This window comes from Mastomys coucha, unplaced genomic scaffold (assembly GCF_008632895.1).
Source record: "Mastomys coucha isolate ucsf_1 unplaced genomic scaffold, UCSF_Mcou_1 pScaffold12, whole genome shotgun sequence".
Lineage (NCBI taxonomy): Eukaryota > Metazoa > Chordata > Mammalia > Rodentia > Muridae > Mastomys > Mastomys coucha.
The window spans coordinates 12,770,623-12,795,837 of record NW_022196894.1 but is presented as its reverse complement, the minus strand read 5'-3'; the positions used below and the strand labels follow the sequence as shown (position 1 = coordinate 12,795,837).

General features: G+C 39.4%; 1 protein-coding gene across 8 annotated transcripts in view; it reads left to right on the top strand.

The window, feature by feature from the left end:
- Window positions 1-25,215, top strand: part of Spidr (scaffold protein involved in DNA repair) — a 254,641-nt gene that overhangs the window by 179,167 nt on the left and 50,259 nt on the right. Inside the window, exon 1 of one of the 8 annotated variants that reach the window (XM_031363199.1) lies at window positions 8,763-8,968. The exons of the other annotated variants lie outside the window; for them this stretch is intronic. The gene's annotated coding sequence lies outside the window, so the exon portion shown is untranslated. Of the gene's footprint in view, window positions 1-8,762; window positions 8,969-25,215 lie in introns of those variants that run through there. 8 annotated transcript variants of the gene reach the window in all.

Below are 25,215 nucleotides of genomic sequence, written 5' to 3'. Positions count from 1 at the left end.
TAGTACAGCCTTGACGTGGGAGAAGTTGAGAAGTTAGCATTTGTGTTTTCATTAGTTCTTTTTATAACAATGAACCAGCTGTAGCTGGTTAATAGAAGCCAGGCCTGCCTATTAGTGTGCAGATCTCTTACGCATGACAAAGGGCTTCTGACAGAAACAGGTTTTATTACTCATGAAGCCACTAGTGCTGTTTACATAAAGCCATTTGTGCAGTCATGTGATGTGATTGAGAATGTCCCAGTTAATACTCCATGGATGCAGTTCCACTCTATACTGCAAAAACAAACAAAAGACTCCAAAATATAGATTACTTCCTATTAAACTAGTCATCCTTGGATGGTGGATTCAAGCAGAGCCAAATCCTAGCTACCAAGGAATTTTTTTTTTCTTTTCGATGTTTTAGATCAGAAGGAGAAAATCATTATTGTTTCAAACATAGCTAGGTATTTGAGGGATAGAGAATAATTTAAACAACTATTTCTAGTTAAGTTAAACAGAATCATTCATATTACTGTGGCTTTTCTGGGTAAGCTGACTGAAGGCAAAAGTTAACTTTTTATATGAATCATTAATTTAGGATAAATTAATACCTTTCATTAGAATGTATTTTTCTTTCTATCTAACAAAATGAAAAACTTCTTAAATAAGAAGGCTTAGTAGGTGTGTGGTGTGTGTGTGTGTGTGTGTGTATGTGTGTGTGTGTGTGACTTGCTTAGAGATTTTAGCCAATTTTTTTAAATAGCCTGCTCTATGAATCAGTCTCATTGTTCACAAAAAGAGCTTAGGCCTTTGAAAAATGCTTAATGAGTAATTTGTGAAAAGAGAAGGACTGGAATTCTTTCTTTGAATGTGGCAGCCTATGTGTAAAGAGATGAAGCCAGTTTAGCCATTTAAGGAAATTTTTACTTTTCTGATGCTTTCTTCCCATTCATGAACAGTATAAATAAATGATTTAATAATTCATATGTTAGGGTAAAGTGGGTCCTCAGCTGTTACCATCACCATCCCACAGAAATAGTTCATAGTTAATGAGGTAGACAGATGAATTGGCTGGACTACCCTAGGTCTTGATTTTTTTTTTCAAATATAACATGGGCAAACACAGTGTTTAGCCTTGGCAGGCCACGCCAGTTTCTCTATTCCCAACAACCATCCAAAGCAGGCATAGAAGTAACACATAAATAGATGATACTGCTGTGGGCCAGTAGATGTTCACCTATAAAAATGGTAGAAGTGAACATTTGGTCCACAGCTTCTGATCTGTTTAAGTAGGGAGATGTCTTGATGTCTAGCTTTTTCTTTGTACTGGCAATAAGGATAGGGAATTTTCAACCCCTGTTGTAGGTTCAGCTCTAACCTCACACATCGTACATCAAAACAGTGATGGAAGGTGAAAGTATGGGCTTTGGCTTTTTTTTTTAACTACCTTCAAAAAATGAAATTGCAGTGGTATATTGTATATTAACATATAATAAGCATATGTTAATAATTATAGTATATGAACTAATTCATATATTAATTTTCATATCATCTGATTCCTGTCACATGATGTAAACTGGCTCTGAAATCTTAAGCTTTCTCTAAACATCTTACCTCTCATGTTTTTTTTATAAATCGTAAAATTATTCAGGGCGGGGCACATAGCTTCGTGAACTAGTACCATGTACAATGCCTAGGGTTTGTGATCCTCAGCACCCAACCACTACCAAAGCAGGTCACACCTCAGATTTTTGAACCAAGATAAAAATCTGAAAGTTTTATTAAAGAATTATATAGTAATTTTACCCTTCCTTTTTTCTTTCTTTTTTTTTCTTTTTTGCCAGTATCCAGTGAGCTCTGCTCCTTTTGTAGACCAACCATCATTGTGTCTGGCTTGTTTTCCTAGCCACTGTTCCCCTTCCTTCTTCCTCTCCCTCCTCTGCTCCCTGTCTACTGCCCTTTGCTTTCATGACCAGTGTATGTATCACCTTGTGTTTCCCATGGATACTTCCTCTAACTTCTAGGAGGAAAGTGAGGGGAAATAGAAGCACCCCAAAAGAAAAAATGCAAGTAGCATAAAATAAAAGTATAAAATTAAAGCAAGAATTAATGTAAAATCTTAAAAAAAAATGTAGAGGTTAGTGGGAAAGAATATAAGATGTATAATCAAAGGTGTAAATTCTAATGCCAGCTTGGATCTTGACTGGCATGTGACGTGGAATTATTTATTGCCTGCAGCTTCAGGTTTCTCAGCATTACAGAGAAAGATGGTTATAATTTCACACACTATTTTGTAGTATAGTAAATGTGTGCAGTACTCCAGTGACTTCATTTTTCTCTAAATATTATTCTTGAACGTCCACTGGATAGTAGCTTTTCTTAGATACCCATGCATCCATCCTGGCTGCCGTACTCAGAGTGTGTGCTAGATGTGGAGAAGACATAAACTTCTTACTCAACAGATAGCACACACAGTCGGCGGCCCTACCTCCTGAGCATGCCTGCCTGTGTGGCTGATCTCATTTTCCTGTTCCTTGTTCTCGTGATCTGTAAATCAGATCTGCTTCCTGACTTAGAAAAGTGAAAGTCCTGCATTACTGGAAAGATAGAGACTGTTAGAACAGGAAGGTCGCCAACAGCCTTGACACTCCAAGAGAAGGGCTTCAGATGGGGAAGGCAGTAGTGAAGAAGCTGAAGCACACCCACATTTGTGATCATTCCCAAAGGTTTCACCCTGATGTAAAAGTGTTCTGTCCTGTCCTAGATGTGCTCAAAGAGCTGATGCTGTATCTGTATGTGTCCTAAAGCTTCTACTTTTGGTTTGAGTAAGGCTGTGGATTCTCTGTGCCCTTAAGTTTTAAGAAAGATTTCTATTAGGGAAGTGAGAAGCTTTTCTTTATAGTCCTTGGGATTCTTACCTCCTAAGTGCTGCATATTTAATACATTAAAGATATTTTTAAAGCCACATGGGTATCACTGATAATGAAATTCAGGTTTAAATTTCATGACAAACTGTACATCTTTCTAAACAGACCAGCACATAGAATTTAGCCATTTCCCTACAACGATCTTAGGAAGCTGAAGGACCTACCATTTTAGATTAGTTAGATGATGATAACCATGAGCATTTATAACATTATTTTAGAATTGGCCCTGTGAGTTTTAAGACACAGAACTGAATGTACTGCCAGATATTTTTGCAGGAGTCACAGATGTGAAAGAGAAGTCTGTACACACATCCCCCATCCCAGCACCCAAATGGAACATATGAGTGAGGCCTTTTGGATTTGACTATTTTTAGAGAAATGGAGGTGAGGCCAGAAAATACTTTCTTGCAACATTTTTTTATTATATAACATGAAAAATATTTGTTATAATAGTGATCTATCCTATATTGTGATTTACCCTACTGGTTCATTTATTCTCTTTCAAACAAGTGGTAAAGTTTTGCTTCCTAATATTTGAGAGCTAACACATGGTACTCAGACAGGAGCTAGATCTGAATGAAGTCAAAATAAAAGCAGCATTATTCAACATTTCGTTTTGTGCTGTTTGTGTTCATGGCTCAGGTTGTGCATGGAATAATGTAACCACAGAACTGTCAGCCTGATCCTTCAGTATTAATTATTTGGGAGGAGGCATGTTTGTGCCGTGGTGCCGGTGTGGAGTCAGAGGACAACTTACAGGAGTTGCTTATCTTGCTCCACCCTGTGGAGTCCAAGGATTAGCCTCAGAGTAATAGACCTAAATATTTTCAAGATTTGCAATATTTGCAAAAAAAGTAGTAAATTTATTCAGAGTTCTGTTCTCTTGTGATTAGTTTACATGTTATATTTACTTTAGATTGAAGTCATGAAACCTTTTGTCCATAGAACATCAGTGAATGTTTTCTTCTGCTCAACACTTTTGACTATTCAAGAGGGAAGGAACTTGGCTAGTAGAACTCCTAAGTGCTAGGGCTATGGTCTTTAGATCTCTTCTCATTCATTTGTTTGTGTGTACAAGTCCTGAAGTAAAGTACTCAAACTTTCCATACAGTCCCAAGCCTTCAGGGCATCTACACAGCAGTTCTAGAAGGGGTAAGTTTGAGATGCCCATTGTCCAGGATTTCCCTGAAGGGTTCTCAAGTTGAACACCCATCCCAGGCTGAGATGGAACATGGAGCCAGGTTTGTCTAACTATGAACAGTAAAGTTGACAAATGCAAGAAGCAGTTAGCCTTAATGAAAGTAGTACCCAAGTTATTTCACATTTACAGTATAAGGAGTTATTTTGGGGCTGGAGAATATAGCTCACTAGTGTATCACTTGATTAGCACACATGAGGCTGCAGATTCAAATCCCAAGGTCACACTCACAAAGAAGTTATTCTCAACTGTTCACTCTGCTGAGAACCAACACTACTATAGATGATTTTTAAATAGAACTAATTTCCTTGCCTCATGAGCTTGTCAGCTTTTACCTGGAAAGAACTTTCCTGTCAAAACAGGTATCTATAATCAACAATTAAGTAAATTAGCATCGCTTTTAGCATGTTATTTCTTGATGAGTAAAAAACATTTGAAACAAAGGTCAGTCATCTTAGACTCTGATGAGATGAGAAAGTAAATAGTGTTTTGTTGTTACTCTAACTTCCTTTGGCAAGCCAGACAGCTAGGAAAGATTCCAGTGTTCTTCCTCATGAAAGGAATAGGCCTTGAAAAAGAGCAGAATCTCAGTCTCCAGACCTTCTTCCTTGCTGTAGATGTGGGTGTGGGTGTGGGTGTGTCTGTCTGTCTGTCTGTCTGTGTCTATCTGTGTGTGTCTGTCTGTGTGTGTGTGTCTGTCTGCATATGGGTATGCTCTGTACCCCTTGAGGTTGGAAGACAGCATCAGATTTCCTGGAGTGGATACAGGCACCTGTTAGCTGCTAAGAAGAGTAAAATTCTGGTCTTCTGAAAGAGCATCACACCTTCCTAACCACTGGGCCTTCAGCAACACCCTTTTTCCTATCTTTTTAAGACTAAGTTGGAAATGACAAAAGAAGGGAAAGATAAAAAGATGAAAGAGCATACACCAGTCAAATGTAATACAGAAGAAGGAAAGAGGAGGGTCTTTTCTGGTCACGTCACCCATTTAAACAAAGTCTAGGACTGCAGCCACTGCAGTGAGTCTGCTGTATCTCAGGCTTCAAGTGTGTGTCCTTGTCCTGCCTGACCCTAAGTCACTCCCACGTTCCGGAGAGGTATGGACTGTAAAAGTCCTTTCTCACCTAGCACACCCTGGTCAAAAGGTCATTATCACAGATGTGTAACTTTTCTGTCTAATCAAAATTGTGATGAGAATATACTAACTAAAAAGATGTTTATTCTTGGGTTGTGTTGGGCCATAATGTTTATGGTTTTTTTTTTTAGAGTAGTGATTTTGTTTGCCAACATAGATCCTAGAGATTTTTATTAGTAAATGCTATAATTATGTTCAGTAAAGTTTTTAATGCCATTGGTGTCAGAGAAAAGGTTGACTTTTTATTTTTTGTTTATTTTTTTATTTAATTTAACTTATCATAAGTGTATAAGAGAGGCAGACAAAGACAGAGAATACCTGGGCACGTGAGTGGAGGCCAGTAACAAATATCAGGACACTATTCTCTCTTTCTCCTATGGGTTCTGGGACCAAACTCAAGTATTCAGGTTTGTGTGGCAAGCACTTTTACTTCCAAGCCATCTCACCAGCCTAGGATTCTATTTTTACTTGTAAAAGTTTTACTTGTACTCTTTGTAGGTAGATATACATTCTATGCATTCTGTCACACATGTATTCTCATTATGTATGGTATCACAGTGAAATACCAAACAGATGAAATCTTCCATCTCCAACCTCTATGTTCTCGATTTTCCTAGTTTCATCATTTCAAGGATGTTATATAGGTGTTGCATGAGTGCATCCATAGCCATAATGTGGCTGGGTATAGCTGTAGCTTATTTACATGCTGAAGAACATTCAGGGTGGCCCCAGTTTGTGGTGTTATGAATGAAGTTATGTGACAAGTTTGGATTCTGTGAGTAAATACTCACAAGCCCAGTCCTGGTATCTGCACCTGTACAAGTAAGGCTTCGCTTTGTAATTTTATATCGCCTTAAATCCATTCACCACAGTTGGCCATTCCATGTTATAGTTCTATCAGAAACATTAAGCCAACCTTGTTGCCTGCTTCTTTAACAGCATCTGGCATTCTCAATATTTTTTATTTAGCTATTCTGGCTGTGGTATGTGTTTGTATATTTGTAGTTGTGTATGTGTTGGTGTATGTGGTGGTGATGTTGATCTTTTTAAATAAAATGTTTCGAGTTTTTGTTACATTAACTACTTTCAAAAGTATATTACTTGATCTCTGTGGAACTCACACATATCGGAACTTCAGCAATTTAGGAAACACGTTTTATTCATGTTTGCAACCTTCACTTAGGAACCAAGTATGGCAGTTGTCAAATAAAGAGATTCTCTCTACTAATTGCATTGTTCATCACCATCAAACAACATGTATGTATGTATATATGTATGATGTACTTTATTATGCCTTATGTTTCCTACTTACCATACAGCAGTGAGTAAATGTAGGAGTGCCATGTTTACCTTGGGAACCCCATAAAACTAAAGATGTATCTGTGTGTGGCACACACTTGTGTGGTATATACATGTATGGGTACATGTGGAGTGGGTATTATATTTGTGAATCCTATAAAACTAAGCTATATTTGTGTGGTGTTCACATGAATGTGCAAGTGTGGGGGTGTCTGCCAATGTTGTTATTTTTTGGTAGCCTGGAGTTCACTATATAGGCCCTCACACACAGAAGCGAAGGTGTACACAAACCTTTGCTTCTGAGACAAGGTCTCTCACAGAAGCTGGAGATCATACATTTGATAGACTAAATGTCCAGAAAGCACCATGAAGCTATTTCATATATTTCTGTCTTGTAATATATCACTGAGGGAACTCAAGGCAGTAACTCAATGCAGCAACCTGGAGGCAGGAGCTGATATGACTGTGGAGCAATACAACCTACTGGATTGTTTGTTCCTCCTAACTTGCTCAGGCTGCTTTCTTATGTCACCCAGGACTACCATTGTGGTACCACACACAGTGTGCTGGATCCTCCCACATCAATCAAGGAAATGCACTGCAGGCTTACTCAAAGGCCAGTCTGACAGGGGAATTTTCTGATTTGAGGTTCTCGCTTCTAAAATGACTCTAGCTTGCATCAGGTTGACATAAAACTAGCCAAATACAGCCAAAACTAGTCCCCTAACCTCAGCACTGGCCTTACAGGCATGTACTGTCACACTGGGCTTTCACATGAGTGCTAGGGATCTTCATTCAAGCCCTCATGCTTATATAGCAAGAACTTTACATACTAAGCCATCTCTCTAGCCTCACTAGAGATATTCTCTTCATCAGATATGAATTCAAGTGTATATAAAAGACCCATAAATAAAGCGTTGTCTTGAGATCAGAATCCCCACTTTTACAAGAACAGACATATTACAAGTTTATGCCATAGTAAGAAAAAGAGAGATAATAATATTTATAGACAGGCATATCTTACTACATTATTTGTTCATCATTTTGTATTTGCCCTTTAAAGGTGTGTGGTGAGATGTTCAGGGGAGGGTGCATAGAGTTTCCCTATCTGAGACTTACTTCTCATTCATTGACTATGTGATGAATGTGTCAGGTTTGGTAATAATGAACTCGCCTCTTTGCAACTTAAAAAGATTTAAGTGGGCTGGGTGGTGGTGGCGCATACCTTTAATCCCAGCATTTGGGAGGCAGAGGCAGGAGGATTTCTGAGTTCGAGGCCAGCCTGGTCTACAGAGTGAGTTCCAGGATAGCCAAGGCTATACAGAGAAACCCTGTCTCAAGAAAAAAAAAAAAAAAGATTTAAGTGGATCATAAAATCATTGGGAAAATGGAATTTCTAAGTAGCAACAGGGCCACTGTGGGAGCTATCTTCTATGTGGCCAGAGTTCTTTTATACCCCAAGCCATAGCTGACCCCAGGGAATTGACACTGTTGTTACTGCTTCTGTATCTAGACCACTCAGTGGAAGGTGGGTCACAAGTTGAATTCACAAGCTGAATGTTTTATTTCCTTGGCCCTCCGTTAAACTAGCAGGAGGGGCACCACAGCCTACGCTTCAGATTGACAGGTTCCAAATCACCAGGGAACTCCAGCAGCAGTGTTTGTTGCTCAGCTTCAGGAGTGCTAGAAGTCCCATGGAAGGTGACAGAACTCCTTCATAGCTGCCAAAAGAATCAGAAAGAACTTGCTAGAAACAGAAATAAAGGCCTTGAAAGAGATAGAATATATCAACAAATCTTTACGAGCATAAAATTTCATTCATTAAATATTATTATCAATGTGTTTTATTTAGAGTTCTCCAAAGTCTAAAAGTCTCTATATATTGCTTAGTAGTATTAAAACTGAATTTTAGAACAGGGAGGTAGAGAGTTTGAGGCCAGCCTGGTCTGCAGAATGAGTTCCAGGACAGCCATGGCTACACAGAGAAACCTTGGCTGGAAAAACAAAAGCAAACAAAACCTGAATTTTTGTGATGTAATTTGAACTAAGATTTAAAGGGAAATTTAATTAAATATAAGAAGTAGTTATGCATTCTAAGCATTTTCAGTTATTATACTCTTAACAAACCAAATCAATTTTTATTTTGCTGTGTTCTACTTGCTGTTCTAATGCATGACTTGTTTTTGATACTTAGATGTAATTTGTAAGATTAGTCATAAATTTATTTCTGCTTTTTTTCAAGCAAATTTCAATCCAACAAATTTACTTGAGACATTTTTAAAGAGTACAGTCATTGCAGTATATATTAACAATGGAATTGTTAAGAAAAATAGGACCAGCCTATGACTCAGAGGGTAAAGGTACTTGCCATGCAAACTGAGCAGCTTTAAGACCAATGACCCAAGTTCAAGCCCAAGAACCTGTGTAGAGGTGAGAACTGACTCTATAAAGTTGTCCTTTGACTTCTACAATGCACACACAGGCCACACCTCTTTTCCCTGCCCTTCCCACCCACCCCCCACAATTATAATAATATTTATTACTGTTACTATTTATTAATATTAATTATTGTTATTAATGTTTAAAAGAATAAAAAAGAACAAAGGGTTTACTAGTTCTTAAAATTTGTTAAGTAAAAGAACACAGGCATGTCACACGTGGTTGGAGGCTGCTGGGTATTTACCCTCTCTCTTAGTTACTTGCTATGGCTGTGACAAAACACCATGACCAAGGCAGTTTATAAAACAACAACAGCAAAACATTTAATTGTGGGCTTGCTTACAGTTTCATAAGGTGAGTCATGGCCATCAGGGTGGGGAGCATGGTAGCAGGCAGGCAGATATGGTGCTGGAGCAGCAGCTGAGAGCTTACATCATAATCCAAAGGTAGATAGCAGAGAAAGAGTGACTGGAATGCTATGCTTTGAAGCCTCAAAGCCCATCCCATGATAGATCTTCTCCAACAAGGCCAAGCGCCCTAATCCTTACCAGTTCTACAAACTGAGAACTAAGCATATAAACATATGAGTCTCTAGGCCATTCCTATTCAAATTGCCACCCTCTAATGAAGTGAGACAGCCTCAGTTGAGGATACTCCAGAAGAAGCCTGACTATATGGCCACAACTGAGCATTCAATTCAAGCCCAGAAGGCAACACCTTCTCCCAGCTCAGTGTATCTAAGACCCAGAGAGACAAGTCGGTGGCAAACAGAAATGTAATACTTTCTAGTAGGTTGGATAGAAAACAGAGTGTTAAGAAGTACTCTTAAGAAAATGGGTTCTAGCCTAGACCTTATGAGCGCTAACTGTCCACAGATCTATTCAGAACCTCACTCCTGGCTTGGACCCAACAAGAGCAATCTCTATGCATGACCATAATTTCTTTTAAGGGACATGGTAGGTGATCAACAGTGACCGACTAGGATAAAAATTTGACACTTGCTTGCTCTGTGTGAGACAGGCCCTAGTGTTCTGTGTGGCCTATGAACAGTGGCTTGTGTAGTGGTAGTTTTTATTTAAAAAAAAAAAAAAAAAAAGTCATGTGAGCTAGGCAGACGACTCAGTGCTTACTTTTGGTCACTACTTAATCGAGAGGATTGGGGTTTGATTTCTAGAACCCAGCTGGTGGCTCACAACCATCTGTAATTCAAGTTCCAGTGGACCCGATTCCCTCTTCTGGCCTCCATAGTCCTCAAGCAAACTGTGGTTTATAGACATATATGCAAGCAAAACACCTATACACATCAAAAAATTATTTTTAATGTCATTAATAAAACATAGTACTTTAGCAACAACTAAAACAGATTTGAATTGTTCTAGTATATGGGAAATTTTTGCTAAAAATTCAGTTTGAGTTATTCTTTCCTTGTAGCTACTTCTGCTTTCTGATATTTTTTTCCTTAATAAACCTACTCAAATAAGTAAGTAAATAAAGCAATTTGGTGAAAAGACAGAACATGTAGAAATACTTAATAATTTTTTCAAATTTGGGGACTTATAAAGCTCTTAGAATGGATCCTTTATTCATACATAAGGATTGTAGCTTATGTAATCTTGTGAAGTTAATCTAGTATTTTTTATTTATTCTACTATATTGAAAACTATTGTTGTTGTGTTAGTCTTTGCAACCAGCATCTTAAACACATAGAATACTGAAGTGATTTATAAAGGTCTAAAAATGCTAATATAGCACTTACACACTTCACTTTTTAAATTGAATGTAGGCTGGGAGTGTTAGTACACATCTTTAATCCCAGAATTCTGGAGGCAGAGATAGGCAGATCTCTGTAAACCATGGCCAGTCTGATCTACATAGGGTGTTCTAGGCCAGCCAGGATTGCATAGTCAGATCCTATCTCAGTATTTTAGAACTTTCTTTCTTGGTGAGATAGTTTAGTAGTTAAGAATCCTTTTTGCTCTTGCAGAGGACCCAGGTTCAGTTTCTAGCACCCACATATGGTTCACAACCATGCATAACTCTAGTTCCAGGGGATCTGACACCTTTTAACCTCTGCAGCCACCCACCCAGGCACATACATGAGACAAATATATACACACAGTATTTTAACCAAATTCAGCCTGTAATCCATAACTACTTACCTTAATAGAAAATACTAACATTTGAGTGATTTATTTTCTGTTGTATATTATTTTTCTTTATAAGTCTGTAACTCTGAACTTTGTATGCTAGAGAAAGCTGAAATTCTTTCATTCATAGAATACTTTCTTTGTATATTATTCAACAAAAAGTCTTTTTATTAGAAAACATGGAATTGTATGAGCTCTAATATTTATGATATTGTTCCATTAGAAAGATATTCCTTCCTATACCAGGGAAGTTAAAGTCTATCTGTGTACCTTATGACCTTGTATAGCAACATATGCTTCCCACTCAATAATGGTTTGCCTCCCCCCACACCCCCAGTGATATGCTCTTTTAAACTATATAAACTTCTGTTGAGGTCATCAGAGTTAGTGACATGTAGATGCTTTTAATTAGTGTTTAAATTCTAGCACTGGGTCACAAAGGTTTAGAGTGTGGTGGTTTAGAGTGTGGAACCTGAGGACACCAACTTTACTCAGTCCTGGCTAACAATTGGGACAGAGAGCTGCTTAGTGGTCTACAGCAATGATTGTACCTCACAATTATGCTTAGGTACACAGTCATTAAGCCAGTCCTGTGAGAATAACCAATGAGGAAAAACCATGAGGATCATAGGTTTAAAGCACACACCTAGCAAGAAGATTTGGATCAGACAACTAAATAGCATAAACCCCAAGTGGAAGATAAACTCAGGATGGTGGGGGTGATCATGTTACATGTTTTTCTAAGCACTTATAAGGTATTTTATGTTGTAGGGTTAAGTATATAGAGCAAAGGACAAGAGATAAGGCATACTCTCAAGTTTTCTTTTAAGTGGAGCAGAGATATGCAATGAGATAGCATGTGTTTATGTGAATTTGGAAGTAATAACTATTTGGGGCCTCACTTCTGCCATCTGTGCAATGGAGCTGATGTATGCTAATGAGACAACATTAAGCTCTTAGAAAATGGTCTGGCCATGGTAAAAGTTGAACTCCTATAGAATATTAACTATTACCATGTGAAAAAAAAAAACCACTGCCATGTGGAATAATATATAGAGGGGGGCACAGTCACCTGGAAAAAGCAGTCAAGAAAGCTTAAAGAAGCTCTTTAGCTGGGGCCTAATTGCAAAGTGGAGCAGCCTTGAGAAATTCCAGAAAGCATAAATCCCAGGCATAGAGGGTGACAGCTACAGATATAAATGTCCATGGTATGTTAAAGGAGCTTATTCTGTTCTATGTGCCAGGAATGTGGTAGTTCTAAGAAGCCAAGACAGGGGGGCATAGGGAAAGGCAGAACAGGAATTTAGGCTTTTGTTCTACAGATTATGAGGCACATTCAAGGTTTTCAGAATTCAATGGATGGTATCTGATTTGCCCTTTGAAGAGATTGCTCTGGCTACTGAAGATCAAATGAAATGTACAAGTGCAAGTGTGGGACCAGAAACCAAGCCAGGCTGTTCAGGAATCCAACCCGTCAGACAGATGACCTAGCTTAGAGTACTAATGGGGAACCAATAGGAAGTAGAGAGATTCAGAAGCCATTTTAGGCATAAATTTGCAGATCTTAGGTATTAATATGAAAGAAAGGCTTAAAGATGCCTGTATAGTATATAGAATGGGTAGCATTGAGATTCAGTCATGAAGACTGAAACAGTAGTGTAAGGCCTTTGGATTTTATTCTCTGTGTCTTCTGTGGCTATTAGAAATTTTGAAGCATAGGAGAAAGTAGTTATGAATACTAACAGAGGAGGAAAAAGCTCTACTTCCTTTATGAGAGCAAGCTAATAAAAAAGTTGGCACGTGTTGTAACAACTAGAAGATGCAATGATCTATCAGTGATTAGTGATACAGGAAAGGAAGGATATGGAAAAACTCTAAGGTTTGGTTAACACTGTAGTGCTGGGCCATTAAATGGGATGAGGAATCTAGGAGAAAACTGAACTGGAGAGCTCTGAGAAGGTAACCCTTCATTTTAGGCATATTGAGTTTCAGTCACAAATACAGAGAGGGTAAAATAAAAATGAATGCGTTTTTAGTTAGAATTAGAAGTAGTTGGCATCTCATGGTTTTCAAAACAGATAGATGAGTGGAATTGGAATATACAGAAGTTAATTGTGTATTGATATGTATGAGACTATATGTGAACACTTTGCCCAGCTCTATCTACCTAAAAGGGTTCTAGAGCAGAGGTAAACTACAGCTAGCAACCATACAAACAGGGCTCCTTTGCAACATGTCTGGTTCTGCATTTGGATAAGAGAAAATATAAAATGAGCTTTGAGTATGGAATATTGGCAATAACAAAAGAAAAGGGTGTTGATTAACCTGCCTTTTCTGGATAAGTGTAGTTACCACCTCTCATCAAAGAAGTGCCCCCCCTTACAACAGAGACCATTGCAGAACACCACAATTAGATACAATGTAGAGATCAACAAACCATGGAGAACTCAACCCCAACTTGTACATCTTCATCACAATCCCTGCATCTATGGCTCAGGGAACATTAAGGAAGAGAGGCAGGGAGATTATAAGCGTCAGAATACTAGAGAGTCTGATGTGCAGCAGTGCCTCCTAGAAATGGCTGTATAAACAAAACTGGAACAAATTCAATATCAATAGACATTTAACATACAAAGGAAGAAATTTTATAGTCTTACCCCTAGTCAATGATGTACAGGCAAAGAGAACTGCTAGGAGAAGGAGAAATACCCTTTCCTAGGAGTGAGCCAGAGTCAACAACCATGAGACTGTATACACACAACAACAACAAAAAAAATGGGTTCAAAAAGTTATATTTATATGTATTTCTGTATGCAGTGAGGGGTTTGGAGAAGAGAGGAGGGAAAGTGATATAACCATATTTCAACTGATAGCATATTTAAAATAAAAACAATAAGAAAAGGAGCCAGGCATGGTGGTTTATGCCTATAATTTAAGCATCCGAGAGTGAGTCAGGAGCATAACAAACTTAACACCAGCATCATTAGAGAAGAAGTTTTGTCTAGTGAAACTTTGTCCAAAAAACCCAGGCATGATAGCTTATGCTCACTGTCCCAGTAGGTTGAGGCAGGAGGACTATTGCAAATTTGGGGTCAACATGTGCGACAGTGTGTGACCTTTCTCAGAAGGGCTGAGAAGATGGCTTTCTGAGTAAAGTGCCTGGCTATCATGCAAGCAGATGAGCAGAGTTCAGGTCCCCAGCTGAGTTAGCATGGTAGCCCACCTGTGCCACTCAGAAGGCAGAGATGGGGTGTCCCAGAATAAGCTAGCCAGCAAAAGTAGCCGTAACAATGAGCTGTGGGTTCAACTAAATGATCTTGCCCCAAATGAATAAAATGGAGGATGATCAAAGATTTACAATATCAACCCTGGACCTACACACACATACATGTACACTCACATGTATGTGAGAACACCCAAAGAGAGAGACATATGAGAAAAGAAGCAGGAGAGAGGGACTTAAAGGATACAAGAACTAGGTTAACAGTGGCTCACATTAGCCATACTTTGGGCAGTTTGAACATCACAATAATGATAACTATGGATTGTAGCACAATCTGCAAGGGTCTGTTGTCTGCACTTTGAAGAAAAAGAATACTTTGAAAATTAATGGTATATCTGTATATACCCACATTATCTCCTTTGCATTTTTATTTCAAAAGAGTGAGAGGATTGTAGATGTTACTCAGTGGTAGAGTCTTTGCCTGGCACAGGTAGGGCCCTATGTTGACTTCCCAGGAATGCCAATATGAAAAAGAAAAAGTAGGGCAAAAATAAGGCTTTCCTACCATATTCACAGCCCTGGGTTTGTTCTCTAGCAATATGAAGGAGGTGGTGTACAGATTTACCATTTGAAAACCTGCCAGGCAGCCAGGCAGTGGTGGTGCACGCCTTTAATCCCAGCACTTGGGAGGCAGGTACGGGAGGATTTCTGAGCTCAAGGCCAGCCTGGTCTACAGAGTGAGTTCCAGGACAGCCAGGGCTACACAGAGAAACCCTGTCTCGGAAAAAAAAAAAAAAAAAAAAAAAAAAAAAAAACACAAACAAACAAACCAAAAAACATTATGGTCATTTGATGACCAAATACAATATCTACTCTAAATATATTCTGACACTTACCTTCCAGTGATGTGGTAGATAATGCCCATTGCATGTGTACTTGCACGCTCAGTGGATCCCTGTAACTCAGGCACAAGAAAAGTAATAGTGAGATTATCATATGCCTGAGAAAAATTCTGTCAGAGTCATGAAAGTGAAAGAACGATAATGATGAGGAGCTCTAGCATTTGCAGAGGAGACAGACTTATTGACAGGATGCCCTGTGAAGCTTTAAAAGCCATGACCAGCAAGGTGACACAAATGGAGGCAGTGCCCAAGACTGTATGGGAAGTTCTCACTTATACTAAACAGACATAGATATTCTTGGAGATGAAGAGACTTCAGAAGGAACTTCTCTGGAATAATTTAGGGGAGAAATTTCAAGATGTTTCAATATTTTCTATAATTTTTACAAAAGTGATTGACAGATGTAAATAATGGCTGTGGCCTCTAGAAAGTTAGCAGGAAGGAAGGTCAGTGATAGAACTACTAGGGGAGGAGACTTGGCCAATCACTCATGGGAAGAACAAAAAGATATAGGGTACTCCATAGCGAAACAGATCTGAAGGTGTCTAGTGGGAGCATGAGTAATACCAGCTGAGAATACCCCAATGGGGAGGAAGTTGGGAGGCATGTTATACAGGCTCAACAGGCACCTTACAGATTGAAGTAAGCAGACTGAAACAAATTCACACCTGGAACTACCTTCCAAGAAAGACAGAGTTGCCATCTAACAGTGGCTTCTTAGCTACTTACTGTCTCTGGTACAGGAAATTGCATATGGTTTAAAATATTGAAAATAATTTATTTAAAGTACCTTAAAACAATTTAACAGGTTTCAGTAATTTTGTTCCTGAAGCAGCTTTTCATAGAATTGTATAACTTATAAGGTTTTCATTAATACTAGGTGCAGGGCTTTGCATGTATGCATTTTATTAAAGCTGTTTTCATTTGGTAGAGAGGATAGAGTATATATGTGTACTTATAAATGAGATGATTTATAAACCATTACATTAGACAAGTCTAGCTGGCGTCCTTTTTTTTTACAATTTTATTAGGTTCTTAACCTCTACCACCCTTCCAACCCTTGTTGAACCCTAATCCCTTCCAAACCCCCAACCGTGGGTAGAAGACTAAGGTTAGAGGGGAAAAGGTAAATAAATCTATTTCAGCCAACAAAATAGACTACTTCCTGTTGATTAGAGGCATTGAATTTCTTGGGGCAGGTCCAATCTTCATCATCAGGATAGCTCCACACTTCTTTTTCTCGTCTCTTTGTTCATGAACACTTGATGAACTGAAACAACAGCAAGCGGGGCTCTTGTTGGGGCTCCAGAGTCCCCAGAATTAAACTGTCTCACCAGTGTTCGGGAGCCATCTTAGATCTAATGTCATATAATATAGATCAGGACTCTTTGTGGAGTCAGAGCCTGTGGTGCCTCGCTCTCCATCCCACTTTTTCCTTCACGAGTTGACCTCTATATCCCTATCCCCCCAAAATGAAGAACCTTTTGGTTTCTGAAGCAGCAGAGACAGAAGTCTGACCTTCAGCAGACAGGGCTGTTTGTTAATGCACACAGCTTGGGACAACCTCTCTCAAGCTACAAACTGAGGGCAACAATGACCGTGACTCTTCATCAAGGTGGTGTGAGGGGCTTGGGAATGAGGAAATTGTTGTAGTGTACAACTATCTCACCTACAATCTGTCTTTCCAGAAATTGTTTGCTTGAGTTAAGACAGGCTATCCTTTGTGGGACAGCTGATGACAGATGAGCAAGGTATCTGTAATCTCATAGGAACTGCTTAATGAGAAACTGCTTATGACAGTGGTAGTAGATACAGGATCCTACAGGGTATACAAATCATACAAGCTATACATTTAGCAAGGAAAGGTTATTATTTGTTCCTGTCCAGTGATACTGGAAAGTTTGGCATATGCCTGTAAATGTCAGTACTTAAGAAATTGTAACAACAAGCTTCAAGTTTGAGGCAAGCTGAGATACATAGGGAGACCCTACTTTAGTACATAGAAAGGTAGAAAGGAAAAGAGAGAGAGAGAGAGAGAGAGAGAGAGAGCACTCCTGTCATGTTTTAACAAGAAAAAATATGGTTTTTAAATGAATAAGAAACATTTCTGTATAGCAAAAAACATGCTGTTAACATCTCTTCATGTTAAAAAGATAAACAGCAGGATTAAGTGTTTACTTTGAGATCCCATGCCTGGTTGTTTTTTGAGAAAAGGGAACGCAGTGTCCTGTGTCTAGTTCCCAGCTGCAGGGAAGCAACCCTCCTCCTGTCTTCTGGGGAGCTCCTCTCTCATGTGGGCCAAGCTCTCCTGGCGCTTCCTGCTCCCGTGGCGCTTTTCTCTGTCTCTTGCTTTTTACTTTTATACATCATACTCCATTTCCTTTTCCCTTGTTCTTGAGTTGATGCTTAGTAAAAGGTTGTGAAGTAGAAAATAAGATCTTGTAGATCCTCAGAGACTGCAGCCTCTGACAGTGACCTAGAATAGAACAGCCAGCCTGTCTTGATTCCGGGAATTCTTGGTGGACTGCTAAGAACTGCCCCGATCTCAGCGTAAACACCCACATGGTCACTTAATCTTCCTTCTTGGCAAATGTGCATGTGCTGACACACACGTCCGCAGTTTCCCTTGCTCCCTCTCTGTGGAGCAGTGAAATTGTACCACTGAATGAAAGACAGAGAAGTTAGTTTAGAAGGAAGAGGGAAAGGTTGAAATTCTCAGAGGAACTATAGCCTTTAAATACCCCTCTACAAATCTAGCTTTTTTCCTTTGTCATTCATTTTATAGTTTTGTTTTTTATTGTATGTAATTTTTAAAGTGTTCTACAGTGAAGCTGATAAAGGCAAGAATAAAAAGGTTTTCAGGGTCTGGATATAGCTTTGACTGAATGCTTGATTTCCACACATGAGAGGCCCTGAGTTCAATCACCAGTGCATGTAAATGTGTGCACACAAATACACACATACAGGAGGGAAAACATTTTTAAAAGGCAAATATTAACTACATAATAGAGCTTTATGTGTCTAGCATGTTAGACCTCTTATGTGTATTGTTTTGTGTTTCTGAAAAGGGTAATAATGTGTTCACAAACATCATGCGCTTTCTCTTTGTTGTTTTGTTTGTTTTTGAGACAGGGTCTCACTCTGTATCACAGAGTAGCTTTGGACTTGCTGTATAATAGCCCACAGTGGCTTCAAATCATGATCTCTGCCTTGGCTCTGGGGTTAGAGGCTGATGCCATTGTGCCTGCCACTGTGACTGTCTCCTCACTGCTGTGGTTCTTCCTAGATGGAACTGAGTGACTAGCTAGGATGGGGCAAATGTAGGTAATGCATTTCAAGTTATTTTTTGCTTTACCCTTAGCAAAAACTTACATTGCAAATAAAATTACAGTAACTAAGGGATGAGATTGCTGCCATAAAACCCATCATCACGGGTTGGTTCAGATAGAAGCTTTATGCTGCTATCATATCTCTCCCTCTTTGCTTTCACATAAAGGTTACCCCTGGATGAAGACAAATAAATGAATAACACTAGCAATTCAGATTGTCTAGTTGGATGACAGAAACTGAAATTTTTGAGTTTGGAAAAAGTATAAGAACTCAAATGGTATTAAGCAAATTAAAGTCACCTGGATTGTGTGGGAGTAAGGATTAACACGAGCCTGTGGAGTTGTATTCATCAGCCACAGAGCACAAAAATTAAGTCTCTTCCCCAGGCCTTGCAGGCTTCTCTGTTGCACCTGATAAACAGGCAGAGACATGGGAACCTGTTCAGTTAAGGGTGTTTTTTGCCTCAGTACTTTAAGAGTAGAATTTACTTACTAGAATGTTATTCTAAGCACAGAATGGTGAGCTGTCTGATAGAATAAATCCAGTTCTGTGGCTCTTATTCTAACCATAAACATTGTACTGCCTCCCTGTGAGACATTTTTCTCTTGGTAATCTAAATTAATCACTCCTAAAGATAGTATCCATCTCTCCTTCGTCACAAGTACTCACAAACAGTTCTGAGAGTTCCCTTGATGTGAATCAAGGTACATATTTACCTTACCAGTGGCAGGGCAGCTAATGGACAAACCTCAGTCTACTTCCCAAAGTGGAGGGTATTATGAACACTACATCACACTAATTCATAGCACAAGTCTAAAGTGTCAAATCTTCTGATACACATCTCTCATCACTTGCCTCTGCCATTCCCCAGTATCTCCTAACCGTCTAAAGATAGTGTTACGCTTGCTTGCTGTCTTCCGGGACACAACCACACAATCTACCCAATCTCTTCTGGGAATTCAGGTGCTGGTATCTGAGCTTCAGCCTACTCTAAAAACATATATGTGTATATAGACATCCTGGAACTGAAATCATTGAAACTCCAGAGAGCCCTGCTCACATCTTTGCTTGTGTTTCCTCTGCCACCATGTTATTCTAGGGTTTGTTTGCTTTTGAGACAGATTCTCAATGGCAGTCTTTCTTCCTCAACATCCAGAGTGGCAATCATAAACCATTGTGCCTGCGTTGAGCAGTTTGAATCATCAGGATCATAATGGCAAACTATTTTGTCCTCTTGGCTCTGTGGGGAGAGATCTGACACAGGCAGTCAGGCAGACACATACTGTGAGAGTGCCTAGTGTGACACACAGTCTTCCCTCTGTTGCCTATGGATCAAGATTTAGAACTCTCAGCTCCTTCTACAGTACTATGTCTGCCTGGACACTGCCATGCCTCCCACCATGATGATAGTGGACTAAACCCTTTTTAAAACTATAAGATTAAATGTTGTCCTGTATAAGAGTTGCCTTGGTCATGGTGTCTCTTCATAGCAATGAAAACCATAACTAAGAAATGAGCATAGCAGAATATTAGTAGTAGTCATTTTATTGTTTTAGGGTTTTTTGTTTTGTTTTCATACCAGTAACATTTGGTTTTATCCCTGTCTCTGGGTTATTTCAGCTCTGATTCTTAGTCACCTAGTGTCAGGTATGGGTTTTATCTCATGGAGTGTGCCTTAAGTCAAATCAGATATTGGTTGGTTACTCCTACAAGGTCTGTGCCACCATTACCCTAGTGTGTTTTGCAACAGGACAGATTGAAGATCAAAGGTTTTGTGGTCGGGTTAGTGTTTATTTTTTACTTTAAATAGCCTGCAGAGTACTTTCCGTGGCATAGACACTAGAAACTGGGCAAAGGTTCTGTGTAGGTACCAGCTCAGACTCCTCATGTACAATAAGTAGTGCGGGTTTGTCTTCAACAATGGGGGTTTGCTATCAGTTTGTGGATAGAAACCTATTGGCAAGAGTCTGGGTTGAAAAACAGGTTTTTTAAAGTATAAATCTCATGGTAGATCTATTTCTAGCTTTTTGAGGCACCTCCACACTAATTTCCATAGTGACTACCAGTTTGCACTCCCACAGGCAGTGAATAAGTGTTCCCCTTTCCCTGCATCCATGCTAGCATCTGTCTTCTTAATGCCTTTCTTTGTTTTAAACACTGACAATTCTGCCAAGGGTCGAGGTATGAAATTATAAAGTGTTTTTAATTTGCATTTCCCTGGTGTTGTATTTTAAAACATTTTTTTAAAAAAATCTTTCTCAGCCAAGTATTATATCTTTTGAAATATGGTTCTATATATACTTTCTATTGTGATAAATGCTATAACCAAAAAGCAGCTTAGGAGTAAAAAGACTTCTTTTGGCTTAGAGTTCCAAAGGGATAGAAACCATTACAGTGTCAGAGCCATGGCAACATGTAGGGAAGTAAGGTAGTAAGGTGATCAGGAAACTGGTCATGTACTCATTCATCTACAGACAGAAAGTAGAGTGAGACTATACACTCTCAAAGTTAGACCCTAGTGACCACCTCCTCCAACAAGGTTCCATCTCTGAAAGTTTCCATGAAGTCCACAGACAATGGCCCCAAAATGGGAATCAGGTGTTAAATATATGATCACATGGGAGACATTGTCCCATTCTTATTCAAACCTCCAAAGTTGTCTACTGGAACTAAATGATGAGTTTTTGTCTTTTTGTTTTTGTCTTTTTTGGTGAAGACAATACAACATATTAAAATCAAGGCTGAGCCAGAAGCTTCCTTTGCTGAGTAGCTTTGCCAGCTTTTGGGGATGGGTATAACAAGGGAGAAGAGTCATTAATGGTCTTTCCCACTGGTAGACCTCTGATGCTATAGTACCATCCTGTTGGGGAAATGTGCCAATACTGGTACAGTAGTATCACTGGTACAATAGTGGTATGACCATTCGGGATTATAAAGCATTTTTCCTTGGATTTGAGGTCCATTCTTGAAGACAAAATTCATGCCTAATATGCTGTATCTAGTATTTTATAAAACCTCACTGCCAAGGAGATTATACTTGGGGATGTGGAAGCTACTGCTTTACCAAATGAACATGTTGTAAAACTGTCTCCTAAACATTTGTTTTATACCCATAGAATAATGACTTCAATATTATTAGTTAGAGAAGCTTCTTTTTGCAGTGGGCATTGGATAATGTAGAAACTTAAACCTGACCAAAGTACTGAGAATAAATAAATCCTAATTATCCTTCCTTAAGCAGGCCATCTATGTTATCTGTCTCCTTACTCCCGAAACCTATCCAAAGAGAGGGAGAAGGAATGTAAAACCTGGAAGATAGGGAAGAATGATGTGCACTAGTCAGTTTCATGTTAACTTGACACAAGTCAGTTAAGAAAAAGCTTCTATAAGACTTGCCTATACACAAATTTGAAGGGCATTTTCTTAACTGGGGGATGATGCCACTCCCTGGGCAAGTGGCCTTGGATCACATAAAAAAGAAGGCTGAGCAAGCCAATGATCAGTGTTTCCTCTACAGTTCCTGCATCCAGACTTCTGCCTTGAGTTACCTCACTGACTACACATCCCAGGATCAAATAAATCCTTTCCTCCCAAAGTTGCTTATGGTCAGTGTCTTTATCACAGCAGTAGCATCAATCCTAAGACAAGTGAAAAATGCTTTCTTCTGGACATGATACACCACTATTCTCAGGGACTTACAGCACAGCTGTAGGTTACATGCACAAAACTGAGCCTAGCAAATAGTCCAGCGTGGATGAAGAAGGGGCTCATGAGGACCTACCCTGACTGAGAATGTGGGCAGTTCATGGCTGGTAGGAGAAGAGGAGTCATTTTTTAGGTGGTGTTACTACTGATAGGTTACCCATACTCCAATAAATAAGCCCCAACCTGTGCTCATGAAATAACTTTTCTTAAACTCAGTGAATTATTTAGACAAACAAAATAAACACACATATGGTACAATCCAGCACTTGGGATCAAGGTAGGAAATGAAAATGTCAAGGTTATCCTCAGCCACACAACAAATTCAAGACTAGCCTAGGCTACATGAGATCCTGTTGTCCACATAAAAACCAGAGGTCTCATCTTCTTGGTTTTTGGAGACAGGATTTCTCTGTGTAATCCTGATTGTCTTGGAACTTATTACTCTGTAGAACAGGCTGAGCTAGAACTCAGAGATCCACCTGTCTCTGCCTCTGCCTCTCTGCCTCTGCCTCTCTGCCTCTCTGCCTCTCTGCCTCTCTGCCTCTCTGCCTCTCTGCCTCTCTGCCTCTGCCTCTTCCTCCACCTCCCAAGTGCTGGGATTAAAGGTATACATCACCACTGCACAGCTACAGCACTCATCTTAAAGAGAGTAAGAGGTGATTTTTTTTCTATTAGAGCCACTATGAGTGACAGTGGCCCAGAAATATAGATGTAGGCTACACCAAATTCAATGTTCCAATGTAGAAGCAGTTTCATAAAGTTTTTATAGTTTTACGTAACAGAGAAAGTCAGAAATCATGGCAAGTTTAAAATATATTGGTGGGTACACCAGAGAAGTGGTTACAACGAGATGGTTGGAAAGGCCCAAGATGCTTTCTGATGACATTTGTAGCTCTCAGGATAGTGAAAATTTGTGTTCAATTAAAGTTAATAGCTTCTAAGAGGTGTTTAGTATACTTTATCATGATTGGTTAGTTCAGATACAGAGTGTGGCAAAAAATGGTATCTTGGAAAGCTAAAAGTAACCTGAGATAGTAATCCGCTTCTGAACCTCCAAACTCCCCGTCTCTCCACAGTACTGTGATCCCAGCAGTCTGCAGACACAAACCCCTTCCAGGAGGTTTTGTTCTCAGCCAGACGCAGCTTCATTTCAGGAATGCTTGTTCACACTGTTACAAAGAAAACCAAACAGAATCAGATTGAAGAAGCAAAACTGGCATTGTGAAAGGATTCCATGATTACAAACACGGAAAATTAGTGAAGATGATAGGTCATACACATGTTCAGTACACAGCTTAACTATTTTATATACTCACAACAGCTAACAAACAAAATTGTCATTTAATAAAGCAAGTAAATCCATAGAAAATCCAACAGCTGACCTAAAGTAACATGTGCAAGACTGTTTTAGGAAAAAAAACATTTTTTAAGCTTTGATATTAATTGTGCTCACTAAAGAAAGATTTGCACACTGTACCATCGACTGAACCCAGCCCTACGTTCTGTGGGTAACTTTCAGTACTGCCTGCATTAACTTCTGTTACTTCCACGTTAAAATGAGTAAATTCAAGCTCATATAGATAAAGATCCTAAATCTTTGACAGGATGCTGCTTTGCTGGGAAGTCATTTGAGTTCCACTCAATATTTCTAGTGGCTCAAGAAAAGCAAGCAGATCATGGAATTTTTCTGCAGAGACCTGTGCCAGCATTGGATTTTTAGAGATAGTGTTTCACCAAGAGGAAGCATTGACAAGTAGGTGGAATTCACTGTGTCCTGTAAGGTAACTGCTGTTGTGGAAACCAACGTCACGTGTGAGCCAGTGCGTTCCTAAGCCACAGCTCTATGTGGAGGACAGTGAGTGGGAGAGTACATCCAGCCAGCATGAACTAAGGGAGAGCAGTGCTCAGGGCAGGGGCCTGGAGGCATGACCCAGGACCATATAACAAACTAGGGCAAAATAACTAATAAAAGAGGCCTCCAGTTCCTTTGGCTGTTTGAGAAAAAGCAATAGTCAAGCCAACTAGGAAAGAGTAATATCAGTTCCCCACCTCTCTCTTTGTAGAGAACTTTATATTGGGTTCCATAGAGATTTTGATATTAACTTTTTAAAGAGTGAGATTTAGTAGGCCTCTACCCTCATTAGCAACAGGCCACTTTGATGCTATCTTCCTGTAGGAAAGCTGAGGGCCTTCTTAATAAATGCAGCCTGGATGTGGACCTTCCTTCAACCCCATCCCCATCCCCATGGCTCTTTTTTTAAGGAAATAGAGAGAAAACCTGGATAAAGAGGTAGCTGGGAAGTGAAAAAACATGTAAATGACTATGACAGAAAGAGAGTGTCAGTCTAATATAAAAGGATATGGGTTCATTATTTCTCTCACAGGGGATAATAAAAACAACAGAAGGGGCAGAGAAATCATGATTGGATTTTAAATGAAAAACTAGATCTTATTGAGATATCAATCTCCGCAGGCTAGCATGTTTGAGGGTACAGAAGATGAATAGCTTCATGATTTCCAACACGTCTTCAGGAGCTGGTAATCCTGAGGTTCACCAGAGAACAAGCAGGTTTACAGTTTTGAGCCAAATTTGAGCCAAGGTTTAATTAAGTACTGACAAGGATTCTGTTGAGGTCCTCTCTCAGGAATCCCAGCGAGCCACATTTTATAGGGGCTTTTAAAGGGGGAAACCACAGTGCCACAGTATTCCCCAAGTGGCTTTGTTATTTTCCAAAAACCATAGTTCCCAGCATTCTAGGAAGTTACCTTGTCCTTAGGCTGGTGGGGCAGACAGACTGACTTGGCTCACAGAGTCTGCAAGGTGAGAGCTCCTGAACTCAGGAAGTACTTAAGAAGGACTCGTGCACACACATAGATAGCATACCAATACTTACAATTACAGCGTTCTCCCTCCCTCCCTCCCTCCCTCCC